The sequence below is a fragment of the Schistocerca cancellata genome, chromosome 4, assembly GCF_023864275.1.
Source record: "Schistocerca cancellata isolate TAMUIC-IGC-003103 chromosome 4, iqSchCanc2.1, whole genome shotgun sequence".
Lineage (NCBI taxonomy): Eukaryota > Metazoa > Arthropoda > Insecta > Orthoptera > Acrididae > Schistocerca > Schistocerca cancellata.
The window spans coordinates 303,781,452-303,802,636 of record NC_064629.1 but is presented as its reverse complement, the minus strand read 5'-3'; the positions used below and the strand labels follow the sequence as shown (position 1 = coordinate 303,802,636).

The 21,185-nt window shown below is 42.7% G+C and overlaps 1 protein-coding gene and 1 pseudogene across 1 annotated transcript in view; both read right to left on the bottom strand.

The window, feature by feature from the left end:
- Positions 1–21,185, bottom strand: part of LOC126184540 (transforming growth factor-beta-induced protein ig-h3-like) — a 356,879-nt gene that overhangs the window by 209,779 nt on the left and 125,915 nt on the right. The gene's annotated exons all lie outside the window — the stretch shown is intronic.
- LOC126185858 (5S ribosomal RNA) lies at positions 4,359–4,476 on the bottom strand (annotated as a pseudogene).

Genomic DNA, 21,185 nt, shown 5'->3' with positions numbered 1-21,185 from the left:
AAAACGCGATATCTCTTTCCGTTGAGGCGGAATGAAAGTATGTATGGTCCAATTAGCCTACCACTGAGAATGCCGCGCACATATTAACACCGAATCCCATTGATGAGCACGATATCGAGTACGTCGTGGACCCACATTTGTCCCAACATGCGAATTGTTGATATTTCAATGGCAGTACACATTTCCAGTCAGCGAAACCGATACAACAACTTACGTCAGCACCACTAACATTACAAGTTGACTTCGGAGACCATATTTTCCTTATTGAAATATATTCGTTTTAATGCTGTCTATCTCCTGTGTTAATTTGAACGAATAGTTTCGGAACATCCTGTATATGGAAATGTTGTTTATCGTTATGGTACTTTAAGATGGAAAAAACCTTGTTTAAATAAAATGTTTGAATATATTTTTGCTATGTATGTAATACGCATCTTTAATATTTAGTACATATCTTATCTCGGAAAAGAGTTTTTAAAGGACGTAAACAGTTACGATGTGGATTTTTTCAGGTATTATAAGTGACCAAATTGTAGTTCGAGTGATGCAGTTACGTCATACTGTGATGTAGATCAGACACGTAGCTATTTAGATGTAATGAGGGCAGGTTATATCCATTTGTTTGTAGGAAAATGTTCTTATATGACCGTCTTGTTTTCTTTTCTTTTATTTTATTTTTGAAGTTTGCATTTTATTTTGCACAGGTCTTGTAAGATCATTGTTTTCAATTCGTATACCATCGAATGTTTCACGCTGTGGCAACTCCAATGCGTCAATGCTATGAAAATGTAAGATTTTCTCACCGTTTGTACTCGTTAATAATGCTGTTACATGTAACACTGAGATTATCACTGTTTCTCACTATGGTGTGACAGTCTCGCAAGATTTAAATTTTAACAATGTTCCATGTTAAAATATTTAAAATTGTATCTGAAATTCACTTTCATTTGGTTCTTATAGAACTGAAGAGCGCCTGAAAATCGTTATTTATGTGAATTATTTTGTTATTATGCCAGAAAACAGATACTTAAAAAAGCTTCATATCTTCGTTGGTAGTCCAGAACACTGTTAATCCTAGAGGCGCGGAGACAATGTCCTGTAGTCGTACGTGTTATGTCTCGAAGGAGAGGCTGGTGCATACTACCACGCTATGGATAGTGTTGTCTGTCCGCAGTCACCTTCTGTAGTGGACAAATTTCTCGAAGGTGAAGATATCCACCACACTGATTGGTCAACGTCGTCTAGCTATCAGAATCCTGTACTGTAGTGCTCCATCCATTTTCAGTATGCTACCACTCGTTTTCAAACAAATTGAAACTGAAGAGTTTCCTCATGACTCACTTCTTCTGTTCTGTCGAAGAGTTCCTTGAAAAATTAAGCTGATTCTCGTTGTATTGTTGACTGCGTTTACTTAAACTTACGGACTGACATTTTTCGGGTTCATAAACATTTTATATTTATCTGTTATTATTTTTATGTTGTTAATTTCATGTACTGAGACGTTCCATGACCTTGGAGATTTGTTCCTCAATTTGGTTCTACGGAACTTGACGTGTAAATAAAAATAAAAAAAGATATTAACGGAAGAGCTGATATGCTATTATTCTTTCCACCGAACCTAAGTGAGTTGGTCTTCAACACTGCGTAAAAAATCAAAAGTTTTACACATATTTTTTAATTTGCACATTAATTAAAGAATTACCATAAACATTTAAATGTACACATACTGAATTCCATAAGATAGTTACAAAGCTACTGTAGCCAAGCATCGTCAGAAACAAAAAACAGAGTTGGATGGTTACTTACACAGATCGTTTTACTGCACTCATGCTGTGCCGAAGTCAGGTACTGCACTGTAGTCAAGTCATGAGATACAGTGGCTATATAGATTTACAAATGAAATGAAACGTCGTGTTTTGCAGTAGACAATACACACACACACACACACACACACACACACACACACACACACACACACACACATGCTGACGCAAAAGCACTCAAAACGTATTTTAGTTGCCAATACGAGTAAAATTCTTCGTTGTAAGTTGCTGACTGCTACCATCATGTATGCATGGGCAACTATGGCAGATTGGCGCCTCGGTCGAATGTATTATTGGAGGCCACACTTAGTTCATCACCAGTTACTGGTATAGCAAACGAATCGTACGACCTCTGATAAAGTACCATGAATGTCCTGGCACTGAGAAGAAATCGTTAGAATGTTGTGCAATGTGGAACCATCTGTCAACTTTGGAATATTCTCATCGTCCTTGAAGGTGTATCTCATTTTATGTCGATGTATATAAATCAGGGTAATAATAGCTCAGAAGGTTAAATTACAAACCGAAAAGTCCGGGGTTTGATTCCCATTCCCTTCTATGATTTTTTTCTGCTATCGCTTCTTTCACCCCTGGCAATTATATTTATGTGTGAGAAACATCAAACTATAATATCGTTAGGAGTCCACGCTGAACTGGAGGACAGCTGTAACTAGCTGGGTAAGCCAATTCAAAGATCGGTGGAAGGCAACGGTATGCAACATCAAATAGGACCATACCTAGTAAAGCTCTGTGGTACCCGAGCGAATTTTCAGGTGGAAGGCGACTTTGCCTTACCTCTGCCGAGATGTGAATAGAATCAGATTCGTCATTTGATTACTTCATGAAATTTGTGAAGTATTACTAGTAGCCAACGGCCATCTCTCGTTGAATATACCGGTTCTCGTCAGATTCCTCATGTTAAGCAACATCGGACGTGACCGGTACTTGGATGGATAACCGGCTGGGAAAGGCACGTGGTGTTGGCTGTTTTTCCTTTGCCTTTTCGGCAGAGGGGAGGAGGGTTGGTGGCGTAAAGTCCCTGATCACTAGTCTTGTACTAAAGCAATAAACCCTTGACTTGACAAAATAAAAGTCAAAACAACAAGGAATACCGCAAACACAGTAATTCTTGAGACTGACGAGAGAAAGATTACTGAAAAAACATCACACTTAACGGACGTTCGATGCAAAGAGCCGACGAAACTAAAACCACTGCTGTCAGTACGCAGCGTTCCGACAGCACTTACAGATCAAGACATTGTAGAAGAACTGTTTAAAGTAACATCACCAAAGGGGAACTTCAGGAAGTCAATATACGATTGAAAACATGTCCGAAAGGGAAAATAACGGTAAATAATATTCTAGAGGTAACACCAAGGGTCAGATTACTGGTGTTACAGAGGGATAGGGTGTAAATACAATCTGAATCACCACGCATTAGGAACTACGTTTCAGAGCAGAAGTACCTCAACTGTTGGGATTCTGGCCATTCGTCGAAAAGAGTTGACAGGGAAGCTATCTCCGGAAAATGTGCGAAGCATGGTCACAAAAAATTCTAATGTAATGAAGAAACAACCGTTGGCTGTATTCGTTGCATGAACAGGAAAAGAACATTTAACAAAGCGGTTAGAGTAGAATACCCTACTTACAATGAACTCTACTAAAGACAAACAGAAAAAACGGAGTATGATGTCACCAACAATGTCAACTAGCACACACCAAAACAAAAGCGATGAGATAACACTCTTTGGAAATATAGGCAGGGATACGAATACAAATACCAACAACGGAAATGTGCAAACGTCTTCTCAACAAAACAGATATGAATACCAGCATTCCTCATCGCAGAAGCAAACACAAATCACCAGGAACCAAAACAAGAGCATGGCGACGTGCAGTAGCCTGGAGGCAACAACGCTGCTGGTCACAGACTCTCCAACGGACATGAATCCCTCAAAAGTTGCAACATTGTGCAGATATATATTAGCCTAACAGATTGCGTCGACGATGCGTGCTTCTACGGCTCCATGGACTACAATGTGGGGAGGCACATCAAACATGAACTTTTCCAGTCGGCAACTCTCCGAACGGCGACATTTCTTAGAGTAGAAGAACTGGAAGAGGAAGCCCTCAGTAAAGAAGACATCAAAAACAACACGCTACACTCAGTAGAGATGCATAAAAATGACAACAGACATCAGAGACACGGTCAAGACCATCCAGAACAGGGTCATAACACAGACGAAACACCAGTACTTCTGGACACATCGAAACAACATAAACATGAATTAAATCTTCCCCCACCAGAAGACAGGTTACTAAACTAAACTCCGCCCGAACAGGCCTTGAAGGCGCAACGGTACCGATCAGCCGCCGTGTCATCCTCGCTCACAGGCGTCACTGGATGCGGATACGGAGGGGCATGTGGTCAGCACACCGCTCTTCTGGCCGTGTTGCAGTTTACGAGACCGGAGCCGCTACTTCTCAATCAAGTAGCTCCTCAGTTTGCCTCACAAGGGCTGAGTGCACCCCGGTTGCTAACAGCGCTCGGCATACCGGATACTCACCCATCCAAGTGCTAACCGAGCCCGGCAGCGCTTAACTTCGGTGATCTGACGGGAACCGGTGTTACCACTGAGGCAAGGCCGTTGGCAGAGGACATTTTACAGTATAACAAAATAACAACTACAGAAAGAATGTGAATATAACTCATCAAAATGTAAACAATACATGCAAATTTTATGTTTCATCCACGGTGGGAATACGCACGAAAAGACACCTCAGGTGCAACAAACAATTATGAATGTGAAATGAACTCGAACAGAAAACTTCAAACAAGACGTGACCATACACCATCCGGACGCTAAAAACAACATAAACACAAAAAAGCTCACACTGAAATACCACAACAATCTCCACTTGACGAGACACCAAAACTACATCTAGACTCCTGGAAATTGAAATAAGAACACCGTGAATTCATTGTCCCAGGAAGGGGAAACTTTATTGACACATTCCTGGGGTCAGATACATCACATGATCACACTGACAGAACCACAGGCACATAGACACAGGCAACAGAGCATGCACAATGTCGGCACTACTACAGTGTATATCCACCTTTCGCAGCAATGCAGGCTGCTATTCTCCCATGGAGACGATCGTAGAGATGCTGGATGTAGTCCTGTGGAACGGCTTGCCATGCCATTTCCACCTGGCGCCTCAGTTGGACCAGCGTTCGTGCTGGACGTGCAGACCGCGTGAGACGACGCTTCATCCAGTCCCAAACATGCTCAATGGGGGACAGATCCGGAGATCTTGCTGGCCAGGGTAGTTGACTTACACCTTCTAGAGCACGTTGGGTGGCACGGGATACATGCGGACGTGCATTGTCCTGTTGGAACAGCAAGTTCCCTTGCCGGTCTAGGAATGGTAGAACAATGGGTTCGATGACGGTTTGGATGTACCGTGCACTATTCAGTGTCCCCTCGACGATCACCAGTGGTGTACGGCCAGTGTAGGAGATCGCTCCCCACACCATGATGCCGGGTGTTGGCCCTGTGTGCCTCGGTCGTATGCAGTCCTGATTGTGGCGCTCACCTGCACGGCGCCAAACACGCATACGACCATCATTGGCACCAAGGCAGAAGCGACTCTCATCGCTGAAGACGACACGTCTCCATTCGTCCCTCCATTCACGCCTGTCGCGACACCACTGGAGGCGGGCTGCGCGATGTTGGGGCGTGAGCGGAAGACGGCCTAACGGTGTGCGGGACCGTAGCCCAGCTTCATGGAGACGGTTGCGAATGGTCCTCGCCGATACCCCAGGAGCAACAGTGTCCCTAATTTGCTGGGAAGTGGCGGTGCGGTCCCCTACGGCACTGCGTAGGATCCTACGGTCTTGGCGTGCATCCGTGCGTCGCTGCGGTCCGGTCCCAGGTCGACGGGCACGTGCACCTTCCGCCGACCACTGGCGACAACATCGATGTACTGTGGAGACCTCACGCCCCACGTGTTGAGCAATTCGGCGGTACGTCCACCCGGCCTCCCGCATGCCCACTATACGCCCTCGCTCAAAGTCCGTCAACTGCACATACGGTTCACGTCCACGCTGTCGCGGCATGCTACCAGTGTTAAAGACTGCGATGGAGCTCCGTATGCCACGGCAAAATGGCTGACACTGACGGCGGCGGTGCACAAATGCTGCGCAGCTAGCGCCATTCGACGGCCAACACCGCGGTTCCTGGTGTGTCCGCTGTGCCGTGCGTGTGATCATTGCTTGTACAGCCCTCTCGCAGTGTCCGGAGCAAGTATGGTGGGTCTGACACACCGGTGTCAATGTGTTCTTTTTTCCATTTCCAGGAGTGTAAATTTACATACATACTCCGCGAACCACCGCACGGTGCGTGAGGGAGGGTACACTGTACCACAACTAGTCGTTTCCTTTCCTGTTCCACTTGCAGACAGAGCGAGGGAAAAACGACTGCCTATATGCCTATATGAGCACTAACCCAAAACCGAAAACTACAGTAAGAGATAAACACCACGATCCAGTACAACAGATAGAGTTACAAATCCATGAAATAAGGAACAAAATAGACTACGACGACATCGAAGAGAACTTGCGCCTCAGTCAACTGGGAAAGAAAGAAGTTTTTCATACTTCACTAGGACTAGTAACAAGAATGAATCACCCACTGGGTAACATTATATGCTACCTCACCACTGAACAAACAAACAGACAGAATAATTCTACGAACCGAAAACATACACACATATAAACGAGAACTCTGTAATTTTTTTAAGAAAATCATGTGGACGAAGAAATGGAGGCCTTAATCTTAACAATGTCTACAAGGACCTAGTAAGGGTGCATGGACGCGTGTACCTCGATAACATCCAGAACGCGCGGAAGTGCTTTGTTCGTACAGACGAGGTGGAAGATTTTCAGGCCTTCCGAGGCAGTACATGCCAACCACAGGTGCAAACAAGGCTATGGGTGCAATCGTTATAGTGAACACTAACTTTACGGTAACACAAATAACGCAACTATACACACAACACACGGTTACCGCCGAAATAACTTCAGGCAGGGAAACACGAATTATCTCGTCGATCTACGCCAAGTACTAAATGATACAGAGTCTTTTGCTGAAGTAATAAAAGAAGTTGCGCGATTTGCAAATGGCAGAGACTACTTATCGTGATAGACATAAACCTAGATCAACCCTCTGACACAAAGAATGCCAGAGGACAAATAATAATCAACGTTATAAATGAATGTAAACTTTTCGTTTGAAGCAAACTAGCCCAGCTGCCAACTTAACCGCGGAAATAGTGGAATAGGCAGCAACGTAGATAGGCGCATCATTAACACAGTTAGCGAACTGGCAGATGCTCGATAGGAGAATACTCAGTTATTCTATTTTTATTTTTATTCACTAAAACAGACACATCACAACACCCAAGGTTGCTGCTGCGTAAAGCAAAGTGGCAGAAACGCAGGCACGTGACTGAAGAGTTTACTGAATGTGTTACCCAAGGAAGCATAGATTACAGAGGTCACATTCTTACAGACGTCCTCCAGAGAGCACTAGCTACAGCAATACCTGCAGAACGCAACGTAGCCAAACAAAGCCCACCATGGTCAGCATTATTAACAAGACTAAGAAAAGACATTCGTGATAAACGACGCCGGCCGTTGTAGCCGAGCGGTTGTAGGCGCTTCACTCTGGAACCGCGCGACCGCTACGGTCGCAGGTTCGAATCCTGCCTCGGGCATGGATGTGTGTGATGTCCTTAGGTTAGTTAGGTTTAAGTAGTTCTAAGTTCTAGGGGACTGATGACCTCAGATGTTAAGTCCCATAGTGCTCAGAGCCATTTGAGCCGTTTTTGATAAACGACGATATTACCAAAAATTCAAGACAGCACAGGAAAGAGAAATTAGACATTTAGCACTACCGCGACGCTAAAACACTATACAAAGAAGAACTACATAGGAGTACGAAAGAACACTGGGACACATATATTGGGACAAACTTACAGAACAATATCTGCGATATCTGGGGGGAACCATTTAAACTGCAGACTCCTACAGTGTTTTCAACACTGGAGAAACCAGATGGTACTAATACAAGGGGCTGGAGATGCACAGCACAATATCTCCTGAACAAGCTACTTCCTGTCGATGACCACACTCAGGACAATCAACTTCACAACGACCTTCGCAGACTACCTGACGACAAATACGAAAACGAAGGTATGACCATCCCCTTTTCACGAGAGGAAACTGCAGTACACAAAATAAAAAACAAAAGGCCTCCGGGCCCGAATGGCATCCACCCGAAACCATCAAACAAGCTGCTCCACTTATCTTACCATACCTGACAAACTTACTGAATGATACAAAATTGTTAAGGCTTTCGTGGCCACTTGTTGACAAACTGCCTATTGGCTTCTGTCTCGGGTTCTTCGTCGGCCGAAGAACCCGAGACAGAAGCCAATAGGCAGTTTGTCTTACTGAATGATGCTCTACAAGAATACCGACTAGATCTAAAACGGCAAATGCAGTTATAATCAAGAAAGCAGAGAACAAAGACCTGAATGTCCCTAAGACATACAGACCAATATGCCTCATTAACATTCTGGCAAATGTACATGAGAGATTGCCGTGCGACAGACAAGGCATGACAAATAAATAGTAGGAATACAAATTGACATAGCTGGTGCTTTCGACAAACTTTGGTGGCCGGCCCTGTCTGCAAGACTTAGAGAAATGAGTACTCCGCTGGCTCAATATAACAGCCTTACAGATTATTGTAAAAACAGGATAGTGCAATGGGAGACTGGTCACCAAATGGCTATAAAGAAAGTAATCAGAGGTTGTCCGCAAGGATCCATAGGCGGACCGCTTTTCTGGGTCATCTACATCTACATCTACATATATACCCCGCTAGCCACCAAGCGGTGTGTGGCGGAGGGCACAATTCGCGCCAAAGTCGTATTTTCCCCATTCTGTTCCACTCGCGGATGGCGCGAGGGAAAAACGACTGTCTGAACGCCTCAGTACGAGCCCTAATTTCCCTTATCTTTGAATCGTGATCATTGCGTGATTTGAAAGTTGGTGGTAATAATATATGCTCTACATTCTCGGCGAAGATCGGATTTCGGAATTTAGTGAGCAGCCCCTTCCGCTTATCGCGTCGTCTATCTGCAAGTGTGTCCCACTTCACAAACTTTATATGAGATTTGTAACGCTCTCGTGATGGCTAAATGTACCAGTCACGAATCTTTCCGCTCTTCTTTGGACCTTCTCAATCTCTTGAATCAGACCCAACTGGTAAGGGTACCATACAGACGAACAATACTCTAAGACTGGACGAACTAACGTATTGTAAGCAATTTCCTTTGTTGAAGGACTGAATCGCTTCAGGATTCTGCCAATAAACCGCAATCTATAGTTCGCCTTGCCCGTTACTTGTGTAATCTGACATAGCGACAGAAAGACTATTGAATGCGCTAGAAGACAACACATGATAAACAGAGTGGTTGCGTACGCTGATGATCTTATGGTCATGGTATCTGCAAACTCCAGGTTCCAATTAGAGAGTAAAGCCTCGCAGCTCCTCGCGTTCATTGGTGAATGGTGCACGAACAGCAAACAATAGCAACTAATGAAACTGTTTACCTACTTCTAAGAGGCTCACAGAAAAGAAATCCAGTTATAAACATAAACAACGTATCTATAAAAAGGAAAGCTATGACAAGATAATTCGGCATTTGTTCTGACGAACATTTACGTTTTGACGAACATGGCAGACTAACAATTAACAAAGTGACGAAACTCGTGCATGAACTTGCAAGACTGAACACTATACGATACAGAGTACCCCTACAGACAATGAGGACATATTACATAGTGCTCTTTGGGTCAATAACTTGTTTCGCAGATAGTGCTCGGGCACATCGATTGTGCCTAGGTACTTACAAAACTATTGTGAGGCGCGGCCAGAGAAGTGTTCTTCTCGGAATCTCGTCCGCCGCTCGTGGTTTCGCGGTAGCGTTCTCGCTTCCCGAGCACGGGGTCCCGGGTTCGATTCCCTGCGGGGTCAGGGATTTTCACCTGCCTCGAGATGACTGGGTGTTTGTGTTGTCCCCATCATTTCATCATCATCCAGGAAAGTGGCGAAATTGGACTGAGCAAAGATTGGGTACTTGTACAGGCGCTGATAACCACGCAGTTGAGCGCCCCACAAACCAAACAAACATCATCTTCTCGGAATCTCGGGGGCTTTCGGCACGACCTCGATTGAGGCACTGTGTGTGGTACCGGGAGTTTTCCCTATAGCTATTACAATTCGCTACAAAGCAGCGGCCTACTGGCTGAAGAGGAAAAGACGCAACAAAATAAGAGAAATAACTGGACAAGGCGTAACAGAGAAACGGAAATTAAGCAAGTGGAGAACTGGTGCATGGCAAACAGAGTGGGACGCAGCTGATACGTGAAGACGGGTCTACTCTTTCTTCCCCAGTATCAGAGGGCGGTTGAATTTGAAGTACATAAACCCAATACGTAGCATGTACTTCTTCACGGGTCACGGTCCGTATCCTGTGCACCTTCACAGGTTTGGCCTAAAACAAACTCACACCTGTGCCTGTGGTGAAAGTGATACACCAAAACACGTAGTGCTCATCTGCGATGCCCTAGGACATATAAGACCGAGGATAGGGAACCAAGTAAGAGGACACTTAATACGCAGACAGGATGTCTGGAACTCTATGAACAACATCGCAGACGAAGTATCGAGAGTGGTACATGCGGCATACAAACAGGAGAGACCGTACGCTAGAATACCACAGGCTCCACATCTGACAGATCAGCAGTACATTTTAAACGACAGAGATTCAAACACAGACACTGATTCAAATGCTATACCACGCACAGGAAGTGAAGACGAGATAACATACGAACATAGTAAAAGTAAGCTTAGGTTCTCCAATACTAAATCGAATCAATCTGAGAATGTAACTCTATCCGTAGTTGGTTGTTATACCATTTCATAACGTGTAACACTATATAAAGATGTGACATTTCTTCTTCTTTCGCTGCATCAGGTGCGAGTAATGCCGCAGACTATCAACTCCCAATCTCCACTCTTACCCTAATGGTGGAAACGCATTGTAACCTAACTGACCAGTACATTATTAACTCTTCCAGACTCTCTGGCTACAACTGTGTACATAAATTTTACTGTGTCTTCGCTGCAACAGAAGTATTTTTTCCCAATGGAAACCTGAGGTAGACATTTTTGAATGTCCAATCTGGCAAGTGGTGTCAACTGTTGGCCATCACTAAGAAAATATCAGCAAGTCAACGTTAACAGTGCGCAGCTGCTCGTGACCACCAGAATACACGAATGTGGTTGGTTCGCTATATTCCACTGTATAATTGAATACTGTTATCGTTTTTTGCATGATAATTATTGAATGATCATTTTACTATTTATTACAACAAAGAATATCTCGTAATTAGTTATTTTAGACCATGAAATGAAGTCAAGTTTGTTTTGATAACGAGTAGATATTTTCGTATAAATCTTGCATCAAAAATCATTAAAAAATCACCTAAAAGCAGTACCAATTAAATAAAAAATGTTTCTTCCTCCAGAAAAAATTCAAGTCTGAAAGGGTTACCTAAGTATTGGCACACTCAAGGAATCATATGTAAAAGATGTATAACAAACACACAGAAGTTTTAGAGGGAAGAGCTGTCACATCATATGTAAGTAAAATTCATTGTTATGTTATTTCTTCCATTACATACAATTTTAATGTTAACTTAAAATACATTCACAGCTCATTATGTATCTTTTTATTATCTTTATCTAGGTTAGCAACAAATTTATATATATATATATATATATATATATATATATATATATATATATATATATATCTCCTTTTGCAAAATTCTCAAAAGAAATTGCAATAAAACTAAATTTGTGTGATATAAAATATAAAATCACAAAATGTACGACCTGCTATATTACAACAGGCAGCAGGTCTTTACTTGAGAAATAAAATAAATTAATCAAATTTCAGGACTCTACGCAGCGTCTTACACAGTGGGGACATGTGATGTCGTTGACGCTGATCTGTCCTGCACATGGAGACATTCAGATCGGTGGCCCCCTTGCTGCTATTCGATAGGAGTAGGCTATGTGCCGGAACCGGGTTTCGCCTTTCCCCTTTTCTCATCATCATCCGTGACAAACATGGCACCACACTACACGTACCCATTACAGTCACCTACACGTATCAGATACACTTAAACACACAACTTCCGCACTTCTCGAAGGAAAGGTGCTATTGTGTGCGAAGGAAGAAAAAGTGTTCGAGTTAGGCGGCTGGACCTGGCCTTTGGAATGTCGCAGCCAGCAATGCCAAGCGACTTTGCTCTATTAGCTGCACTAACATCACTTGGCAGTTACAGAAACAGGCTAATTTTCGGCGTTGTTTTAGCATTCGACCTACTACAGGCATGGATTCCCCACGCTATCGTCCTTTCCTGAGTACTAAGTGAGAATATGTTGACATCCTCATTTGTCTCTGCTCCCCTCTTGAAAGATATCTTTGAGGTTCCTGATAATATCTACATTGACCGTTACGAGCTTTCCAACTTGCCCCATTGATATAAATCAATGACCACAGACAGTTAATGGCTTTAATGCCTTTGTGTCTTGTTCGGTACTTTCGCTAGCGCGCCGGGACAACTAGTACTTCCCTCCCCCTCTCACCCCCCTCCGCCCCCCCCCTCCAGGAACTTAAACGGAAAAATAGGTCAGTGGGAGACTCTGTACTCAAGCAGATGCTTAGTTTCATTGGCCACACCGCCACTGATGAACAAAAGAGAACGACTGGACATTTTCCATGATATAAAAATTTCTACCCGTACGTGTAGAGAATGTGAGATGCATCATCGGTTATAAATACTGGTTTTCATTAATTTTTATCAGTTTATTTTCGATGATGAGATATGAGTGGGAAGACATAAAATTACCTTTTTACTCAATTAGTTTAATAATAAAAACAGAATTATATGCAGAAGAGCACCATTTATATTTTATACCCCACGCAGTAATCCTCTCTTCCGTAATAAACGAGAACTTGCTGACATCCTCACTAGTGCCAGTCTCCCTGTTTGCCTAATAATATTAACTGTATAAGGTTGCTCGAGTCCAGTCTGTTGCCATTCTGCAGGGAGCAACAAGTAATTGTTTACAGTCTGCCTTAGGCATTCGTCTGCGAGAGATAACCAGATAAGAATGGTTGACTGCCCTTAGTGAAGTTATCACCGGGTTTGTTAGGTAGTCATTATTGGTATCCGGAATATTTTGTGAATGATCAACCACTAATCAATCCCTAAACGAAGGGCAATATTACAGATGTGCTACCTGTAAACTGTGCAGCAAGAATCATTAGGAAAGCAGTAGCAGAGATGAAGGTGAGTAGATCGATGTGAGTGCTTACCTTGTGTGTGAATAAACAGTTGATTGCTTATCCCAAGAGCTCATCACCCACGAACTCAGTACTTTCGCCCAGGCCAACACAAGATCTACTTTGACGGGTACGTCAGTTCACGACGAGAACACTTCACAGAGAGAGATGTACCCTCCAGTCACAGACTAGGATGTAGCTATACTCTCGCAGAAAGATCACGACTTTACCAAATACGGCTATACGAAAGAATCACATGGTCATTGGTACAGTATGTAATACTGTCCTCTATATTACTTTCTATCCCCCTATTCCGCATGAATTACACTATGTCGGCAATTGCTGCGCAAACACTGTCTCCACGTACGTGTGCCGGCCGCGGTGGCCAAGCGGCTCTCGGCGCTTCAGTCCGGAACCGCGTGACAAGTTCGAATCCCCCCTCGAGCATTGATGTGTGTGATGTCCTTGGGTTAGTTATGTTCAAGTAGTTCTACGTTCTAGGGGACTGATGACCTCAGATGTTAAGTCCCATAGTGCTCAGAGCCATTTGAACCATCCACGTACGCGTACACTATCATTACTTTACCACGCAAACATTTGGGATTACACTCGTCTGGTATGAGACGTTCCCGGAGGGTCCTCTGGGATCCACTTGGGGCCGACCCGCACAATAACCCTGGGTTCAGTGTGGGGCGGCGGTGGGATGGGTGGATTGCAAACCACTGAGGGCTACGGCGGGACGAAGCCTCTCCGTCGTTTCTAGGTCCCCGGTTCAATATACACAATACACGATACAGAAATGAAATGTAGCCTACGAATGTGACTGTGAGATCGCCAACGGATGATACACATTTCCTATCTTTAAATCATCGATTTTCAAAGATTGCTACAAGTTAAAATTGACATTCTGAGGGCATTGTGGCAACACCTATAATAGCTGATATTACAGTTCAGTTTGTGCTCAGTGGGAAACAGCAGTACGTTCGTTCCCTTGAATAAACTATGAAAAAGTGATGGAAAAAATTGAGGTACGTGGTTCTATTTCAGACAAGAACTTGTGTGGGAGGGGGAAAGAAGGAGAAGAAAGGATCCTTGTGCAATTTTTAAGAAGTGCAAAACTACGTTATCTGAGTTCAAACATACAATTATGAGGAGCAAACTTACATACAAGAGAGGTGTGGGTAGTGATTCATAAAAGATACAGACTCTGGAGCTCAAATTCATCATTACTAATAAGTATGAAGTTTTGCTAAAATACGTGAAATGTGCGAAACTGCCATCCCTCGGGCTTGCACTGGGCATAGCTCAGCCGACAAAACAAGGATAACAGGATTTAAACTAGAAGTGGCAATAGCTGGACTTTTCTGTAACACTAAAAGAATGTAAAATAATGACATTATAACAGGAAGACCATCTGGTAGATTTTAATCTAAAATAATAAAAAATATATCGATTTGAGAACTCGAACACACGATCTCACAGAAAAAATGAGGTACGGAAAGGGTAGAAACTCAAACAAGACAGGAGTTTAGTTGGAGGAGGAAGGAGTCCACGGGTAAGTAGGAGTCCTGGCCTACTTTTAGTTGGGAATTCACGTTACGCTGAGAGATTTTCACCTTGGCTTTGTCACATTTGTCACAGTTTTATCATTAGTCTGAATTCTAAGGTAATTATCACTGCCACCAATAACTGACCTTATATTGTATTAGGTTATTCATTTTGGATGGTCGACTCGACCAATATTGATGCTGAAGAACTACAGCGAAAATATCGAGTATTAATGACAAAAGCTCGAAAAGTAATCCAGAACTATTGAGAGACTGGTCCACATGTATATCAACTAGCAGACACAGAAGTGTTATACTGCTGGTTGACATCCAGGCAGCTGTTCCCAGTAACTTTTGGTTCCTAGGTGGCTTCGCAGAACCAAGTGATTGCAACAAGAAGCTATCTAGAGACTCCTCTAGTATAAAAAAAAAACTGTCAATATGGAATGCATACTCTGGAGGCGTTGCACCCACAACAATACTTAAAAGTATGAATGAAAAAGAATATTAGATATGATTCAGTTGTAAAAGTATTGCACCAGTAACCTGCACTGAAACATTAGGTAATTTCTGATGACGAACAGCCATGTTTAAAACACGGATGTCAACGCATTTTAGAAAACGATCAGCAGTAAATATATTTAGACCAAACGCTATTGACAGTTCGTAGATCAGTAAATCGCCCTGCATAATTGTTCCTGGATAGATATAACAGTAACGCATGACTAACATACATCGTATTACTTAATACCGTCAACTTTCATCAAAAGCATAAGATATATATTCCTGACATGGTCAGTCTGGGAGCGATCTCCGATGTATGGTAACTGAAGAAAACTGCACAAGCCGAGATAGCTAAAAAAAGCATTTATTGGATGACCGGTTTCGAGAGAGCTATGCTGTCGTCATCGGAATTTTTACAACAAATTATCCATCCGATGATGACAGCATAGCTCTACTGAAACTAGTCATCTGCTAAAATACTTTTTTTTAGCGATCTTGGGTTGTGAAGTTTTCTTCACTTACCACCAAATATAAGAGTCGTGAGTCACACTGATTGAAGGTCTAAATGGTCTGTGCATGCCAATAAAGTTCAAGGTGCGGTTGCACCCGTTTGATTATTTTGTTATCAAGATGATCTTCCTTCCATTGTTTGAGTATTTATAATCTTGTCAGCGTAGGAATGGAACTCAAAGTTACTTTCTGCGGTCAGATATCTGCGTAGTTGTATTTATCTATTTCCTCATGGCGCCCTCGATGGTAGTAATAAATAAAATAAGTGAACTTCAGTTGTTATGTAAATTGAAGGTAGGAGGAAGGGGGGGGGGACAGGAAAGGGAAGGAACTGGTGACATCAACTGCATTGGGACTTCATGCAGAATCAGCGGCCACGGTTGAAAATGTGTGCCGGAACGGAACTCGAACCCGGGATCTCCTGGGTAGCAGGCGGTTACTTTAACTACGGAGGATACAGTGTTAATCGCAAATGCGCAGACTATTTCGGCACGCTCCAAGTCAAGTAGCGCCACCACTGATCCCCAGTCCCCGTCCATGTCCTCCGTGTTCGCTAATTTTAGATTCCCACCTGAGAACGAACGTATATGTGCATCTGCGCTGAAGATTGTGGATTCATAGCGCATCGAGACATATCAATTATATGAATGTGTGGTGTCTGTTCTTTCGCATTCATGTAATCATATAACATCAACTGTAGTTTTTTTCGCTTGATGTTAGCCTCTTTGACAGACAGATCTTACCCAAGTGTTTCAGAATCAAGTTCAAAAGGCAAGTATTGACAGCGAAAGCGTTTCGTATGTGCAATTAAAATTTGTGTAATTACAAATTATATCGCAGAAATGATCGTACGCTCGCATATGAAAGACAGCGCATTTGCCGTTCTGCTTTGGCGTATAAATTGAGTCCTCCTGAAGGTATAAGTGTGTCGTGGCCTTTTCGCGCCGCCTTCCACGGGCACCAGTCATGAAACATCTGCCCGTGGCGGTGACATGCCGTGGCTATTACAGCTGCACCGCTCTGTAACCTTTGCAGGAGCTGTTAAGCTGTCACAACTTAATTACACAACACCGCAGAACCTACTTGCAGCGTTATTCTGGGAAACACTACGTAAACTTCTGTCCTAAGACTGGAACTCCTGCGGCATCTATTCTTTTCTCTAACTATGCTCAGTGTAACCTCTACTTTGGTCGTGGAAGTAGACTATTTTGTTGAGATTATTAGTGTTGCGAAAGAAATAATACCCTTAAGAGCAGCTACTGTTGGATAACGTAACAACAAAGATTGTTGGACTCCCAAGGATTTGATTCACGTTTTCAGTCAATGAGTGTCTTGTGCGTTTTTAATCGCAATGTTTCTAGGTAAATTGTATACAGGATCGGCAGTTACGAGTAATTTTATTCTAAAGATGTAAGTGTGTAAAAACGAGCTGTGAAACTAACCTGTTTATAACTTATTATCTAGCTGAAGGACACAGCGAGAAAAATCAGTAATGGCTAGTAAGATTATGCTATAATAATAATAGCACTGGAAGAATCATGGCACAGTTTATATCCCAAGATAGTAAACAAAACTTTTAAGGATACAGGTCCACGTGAAAACTGACGCTTAAAACTAAGAAGGGCATTCTTGGCAAGAAGTCCAGGTTAATGAAAAATATATAACATCGTATTGTTTCATATTTATTTTCCATCAAATAAATGGCTAAAGCATATAATACAACGATGGGATTCGGAGATCTCTGAACATATTATGGCCAGTTGTGAAAAAAGTATCAGTGGAGAAGACGAGCGCTCAACATATTAAACTTCTTCTATGGGAGAAAGACAATACAGTCACATTTTACAAGAATGATGATGGAAGACTATAAAGACAAACGGTCGATTGAAAAGAGGACCCATCAAAGAAGAAAGAGAGAGCGAATGAAACAGAACACTGAAGAAATGGAGCTTGTGAGGAATAAGAGGGAGGCAAGGAAATTTTAGAGAGAAGTAAATGCAGCACAGAAACCCTGTGGTGGTAAAATAAGCCTGATAAAAGATAAAACGGGAATAATTTTAAGTGGCTGGGAAGAGATATGTGAAAGATGGTGCCGACACTTTGACAAATTCTTCAACCCCAGTACAGTAACATAAAGAGATCCAACGTAGGTGCACGAAGGAAACGACTGATAGGACAGAGCTACTAAACCCAGAAGAAATAAGAATTGCCATGAAGAAACTGGAAAACAACCAGATGGCAAGAACAGACTGTATCCCGACAGAGCTGCTAAGGCAAGAAGGTAGCGAACTGGAACGGATCTTGTTAAAGATGGCTTACTTTAGAATAGGAGGAGGAGGCAATGCGCCTTCAGTGGAAAAAGGAATAATATGCCTCATATACAAGAAGGAAGATCAGTTAGAATGTGATAACTGGAGGGGAAGCACATTACTTAATTTTGGATATTGAGTATCCTCCAACATAATATTCAATCGTCTCCTCTCAGTAGTTAAGAGACGGGGACATCTCAATGTGGATTTCCCTCAGCAAAATCATCTTTAGATCAGATCTATACTCTAAGGCAAAACCTGCAGAAGATCGAATTCGGTTTTGGCACGTATCATCTTATAGACTTTAAATCAGCATCTGATAGTACAGATAGAGAGCAATTATGTTATGCCATGGCTGAAATGGAAATCCCTAGGAAGAATGAGGTCTGACACGCCAAACATTGCAAATGCGGCAGGGCAAGGAGACGCGCTGGCCTGTCTCCTTTTTAATGCTGCTCTAGAAAAGGTGGTGAGAGATGCAAACCCTTTGAGCAAGGGGACGATCTTCCGTAAATCAGTACAGATACGCGATTAAACGAACGACATAGATACAGTAGCAAGAACTCTAAAGAAGGTGGAAGAGACATTTATCAACCTCGACCATGCTAACATGGTATTAAACATCAACCAGCAGAAAACAAAATACCATGGCTCCCCAATAATGGTGGGAAACTATGCCTTTGAAAGAGTTAAGCAATTCAGGTATCTGGACTCGACAGTCACCTACTGAAACACGCTTTCTACGGAATCAAACAGAGACTAATAACAGCCAATGGACCCTATTTTGCTCTAACAATACTCTAATCACCTTGATCCCCATTCCGTACCACCATGTTACCCATATACAAAACTCCATAAGACCAGTGCTCACATATGCCTCCGAAACTTGGACCCTAATAGCAAAAGACATCGAAATGTTGAGCGCATTCTAAAGAAAGATTCTTCCAAGAATAATCGCTCCAATTTTTGAAAGAGGAGTATGGAGGAAATGATACAATCATGAGTTGCACATGGTTTATAAAGACTCACCTATCAGAAGAATAGTGAAATCATCCAGAGAGGCCGTGGTTGGCCGAGAATCATACGAGATAATGGGGTCACTGAGGATCTACGGAAAAGATGTTATAGAAACTGGAGACCACTGGCAACGGACCGAGATAAATGGCGGAAAACTGTTAAAGAGGTAAAGACTCTCAGTGACTGTAGTGCCACAAAAGAAGAATTCCCGATGTATCTACGTCGACTAAAGATACATAACACAAGTGAGGAGGAAATTGCATAAATCATGAGATCATTCGTGAGGTAAGACTCACATCGGTGTTATGCAAACAAATCTACTTAGATCTGTTACCTATGCACACTAGGGGTTAGAACGTTTTGGGGAGAACTGTGCAAGAGAGTAATAACACATGCGAAATTTGCTGTCAGACTCGCAGTTAGATTACATGGTTTGTGTAAACCATATTGATCTTTTGGAGTCGTGGAATTAAGAGAATAGCTTATTACTGATTCATTCCATGTCTAATACCCAAAAACTTCCTCTGCTATATTAATGGGCAACCGTTGGCATGTGGGTCAGATCGAGCTCGCTATTGGTTTCAATCAGACTCAAGGGAAAAAAAATCATGATAGAAAGAGTGACGTATTAGAACACATCACTTATTGAATCTCAATCTAATTTATAATGAATTAATTGAAACCAGTTGCTTTTACAGGGATTTGCTTTTCCATGATGACATGTCAAGGTGCTTGGCATCCCACTTTCAGAAATGGTTCAAATGGCTCTGAGCACTATGGGACTTAACATCTGAGGTCATCAGTCCCCTATAACTTAGAACTACTTAAACCTAACCAACCTAAGGACATCACACACATCCATGCCCGAGGCAGGATTCGAACCTGCGACCGTAGCGGTCGCCCGGTTCCAGACTGAAGCGCCTAGACGTGCTCGGCCACACCGGTCGGCTCATCCCACTTTCAGACGTTTACATTTATCTACGTGTCCTGAACTTTTTCCTTTTATAACGGCTTTGCAGAAATTTTCAGCGGAATTTTTGAAGGCGGGGTAAACATAAAAAGAATGTTCTCTCAAGAAACACGTGCTATGGGGCATAAATTGTTGGCGTGACGTATCGGGGAAGGGGTGCCATTCACACCGGTGTGTCGCGCCATTAACATTGTGACGAGCGGTGCCATTCACATGTGTCGCGCCATTAACATTGTGACGAGCGATAAAATTTCGACTTTATGCGCCAGGAGAGCTGCTGTTACGTTACGTGACGAGGCGGCCTGCGAGCTGCAAGTATGCGAATAGGGGCCTGCGGGTAATCAAAGATTTCCCATGTCTGCTCTAGTGTCACCAAGCAGGGACACATTCGAGTCTGACAGTGGCGTTATAAAGCGGTGGTGAGGTGACAGAGGAGGGTAATGGGTTCAAAGCTGTTCTGGGTCCAAGGCTTTAGTTATAAAGTATCAATAAAGCACAACAAAATGTGACAGGTTATTAACAACAGAATCTTTTTTGTAGAAGATACAAGTATTATCATGAAAAACATGGAATGTTATGTAACTTACAAGTAGGATAGTTGATAGTTCATAGGCCTACAGTTTCTGGTGAAGCATTTCCGTTAAAGAAAAATGCTACCATCATAGAGCGACAAAACAATCATCGGTGATGTAGAACAGCTCAAATTCTTAGAACTGAAAATAGTTTTAAAAAATTTCTTAGGCGTATTATATTCAGCGTGGTTTGTGGAAACTGAAAGCTGCCTATAGTCTACACTGTCACTGACTATGAAGTAGGAAAACCAGCTTACTTTTGTTATTTTCACTCTATTGCCTTATCTGTTACCATATTTTGGGAAAAAGCATAGCGTTCACAAATGCACATTCGTATTCCTGAAAAGTGTGGTCAGGGAAATCTATGGTGTCAATTCTCGTACATCGTGCATACCATTGTTCAATAATCTCAGAATGAAGACCCTACCGTCCCTGTA